Source organism: Kryptolebias marmoratus, linkage group LG13 (genome assembly GCF_001649575.2).
Source record: "Kryptolebias marmoratus isolate JLee-2015 linkage group LG13, ASM164957v2, whole genome shotgun sequence".
In the NCBI taxonomy this organism is placed as follows: Eukaryota; Metazoa; Chordata; class Actinopteri; order Cyprinodontiformes; family Rivulidae; genus Kryptolebias; species Kryptolebias marmoratus.
Window position 1 is genome coordinate 1,240,654 of NC_051442.1, and position 2,786 is coordinate 1,243,439.

A 2,786-nucleotide genomic window follows, 5' to 3' on the forward strand; every position below is an offset into this window, starting at 1 on the left:
AAACTAATTCATGTCATTTCAGTGAGTCATCATGGTTGTGCCCTGAGTCCTCTGTTGCTTCAGATGAGGTTGATCCCCATGGATTTACAAACACACACAAATACATGTCATATACACATTCAAGTCACTTGTTTTAAATAAATGCTTCTATTTTAATGAAGTTTTGGTCTTCATTGTAACTGATGTGCAGGGGGAGAATGAGTCTGGCTACGACCCTGGCTGCAGAGTATTAAGTTTGTAGTTTAAATGCTGGTTTATCAGTCGCTCTGTGTTAACAAAGATATTATTTGACAAAGTAACCACATTGTTGTTGTTGTTGTTGGGCTTTCTTCTGACCCATGACCTTGTTGATCTGTTGTAGGTGGGTGAAATGGAGAGACCAACACTATGGTTGTTGTGTGAATATAATGTTGTGACATTATTTCCGTGTCTCATTATAGGATAAAAACACGAGGCAGATAGAAACATGTCTGACTGTGTAAAGTTCAGTTAAACTACAGGGTTAGGTTTTAGGAAAGGAGTGAGATTTACCCAATGGGCTCCAAGGTTACTGGGCTGACTTGTTATGGTGACCTTCATGGATAATATTTCCTGCGGTTCAGAGAAGAACCTGTGCACGAGCGAGTGTTTTGATTGGCTAAAACAGAAGAGCGTCGACAAACAACGCTGAAACCCTGACCTGCGAGCGGCACAGACAGGAACATCCACCCATCCGGGATCGGCCGTGGGTGAAGGTGACGAACGTGGACAGACTGATGTTCTCTTTGTCTGACGGCTGGCAGGCGTCATCGATCAGTCCTCCCCTCCGCGCTGCACGTTTAATCGCTTGCTGAGGAAAACAAATTAGACAAGGCCGAGGGGCGATCAGTCAGGGTCCTCGGAGGACGGAGGACAACATGACGAGCGTCGAACCTGATTCAAAACATTCAAATTACCCCACAGCTGAGCTCCGTGGCAGGCACGGAGGTCTGCGCCTGTTAGCAAAATATCTAATGAACCACAAGGAAATCCAAGAAATGAACCGCTGAATGTGCATCTCGAACCCAGGACCCAAGACTTCAGGACCTTCACAGATACTGACCCAAACTTTGGTGTTCTGGTAGTTTAGCACCGACAGAACAGACAAGATCTGTTTTTACCAATAACTGTTGAAGTCAGCTGAGCAGATTCATATGAAACTTTCATCAAGTAATTATTAGATTTACATCTGCAACATATTAGCTTTAAGAACCAAGTTGATTCATCACAGCCATTTGATCTTATAAAACACAAAAAATGTCTATAATTAGGTCAGTTTTACAGCGACTGAGCCTAAATGTGGCGTGGTAGTCGCTGAGAGTCATCCCCAACATGTGTTCGGTTGTGTTAGATATTAACTTTTAACTGTTCGAATCAACGGATTTTAATGAGGAGGTCAGAAAGTAATCGTGTTTTTGGAGTCATTCAAAATGGCCACCAGTGGCGGACGAAGTACTCAACTATAGTACTTGAGTAAAAGTATTAATACTCATGGTCAAATCTTACTCAACTACAAGTAAAAGTTGCTCAACTCAAGTTAACTTGTAACTTTCAGAAACCACCTGATGTATCGACGTGTAGAAACACCCTGCTGCAACTTCTACACCACCTGGAAAGAACTTCAGCAGAAAAATACCACAAAAAATAAGGATTTTATTATCCAAAAACACCAAACCAGAGAGTCTTGATTCTCCTCACACTTTCACTGTGGAACAGAGGTTAAAGGTTGAATCTGTAACCACGAAGTAACGAACAGCTTCCTGGAAATGTAGTGGACTGAAAGTTACAAGTTCCCCCCCAAAAAATTACTCAAGTAAAGTAAAGATTCAAAAAATGTACTTAAGTACAGTAATCAAGTAAATGTACTCCGTTACTGTCCACCACAGCTAAGACTTCAGCCTGACTCGGGTCAGGAGTTCAGTCGGACTCGTTTCCGGTGAAGTTGTCGGTGTTTACCGTGATTTATTCGGAGCTGTTACGAAACAGTGAGAGCGTGGAAACAGCGATTATTAAAGGAGGCAGGAAGCGAGCACCTTGTGTCGTTCGCATCACGGTAAATCAAAGTGAATTTTAAAAAAAGGAGGCTGAGCGTGGCACACTTCATGTCTCCGGGCGGCAGCATCGGTCCCTCCTGAACCATCCCTCATCGACGCCTCTTGTTTGCCTGAACAAAGCAGGAAGCGGCGCCGTCCTCTGAGTGCACTTCCTGCTGGAACAGACCTGTTGTTGTTTGGATGTTGACGGATGGGCGACGTTAAGGTGGCGCTGTGTGTGAGCCGCTGGGCAATAAAAGCTGCGTCGCTTTGTATTTTCATATTAATTCAGTGGCTGGATGTGTCTGTGACAAATTTCCTCGGGGAGCAGAGAATCTATTTTACCTGTCAACCTTTCTTACCTGGTTATTGAAAATGAGAATTACACCCTCCACTGATGTGTGTTACGTCACAGGTGGAATAACGGGGAACGCATTCGTCTCGTTCTTCTGTTTTACACCTGCAGAACATCCTCAGGTGGCATGTTTCCATGATCGGGACTTTGCATCTTTTAGGGTTCATGAAACAGCAAATCATGACTTAAACCAGGGGTGTCCAATCCTGGTCCTCAGGGTCTCCATCCTGCAGGTTTTCCTTGTTCCTCTGCTCCAACACACCTGATTCATGTTCTGCAGAAGCCTGTTAATCCATCATTGATTCAGATCAGGTGTGTTGGAGCAGAGGAACAGGTAAAACCTGCAGGACTGAGACCCTGAGGACCAGAGGTCTCCATCC

General features: G+C 44.2%; 1 long non-coding RNA gene across 1 annotated transcript in view; it reads right to left on the minus strand.

Annotated features, from left to right (window-relative positions):
- Positions 1–2,243, minus strand: part of LOC112451190 — a 5,110-nt gene extending 2,867 nt beyond the window's left edge. Inside the window, exons 1-2 of the long non-coding RNA XR_003039961.2 lie at positions 2,052–2,243; positions 680–829 (exon numbers count right to left, since the gene is read on the minus strand). This is a non-coding gene — a long non-coding RNA (uncharacterized LOC112451190). The remainder of the gene's footprint in view (positions 1–679; positions 830–2,051) is intronic.
- Positions 2,244–2,786: the final 543 nt, after the last annotated feature.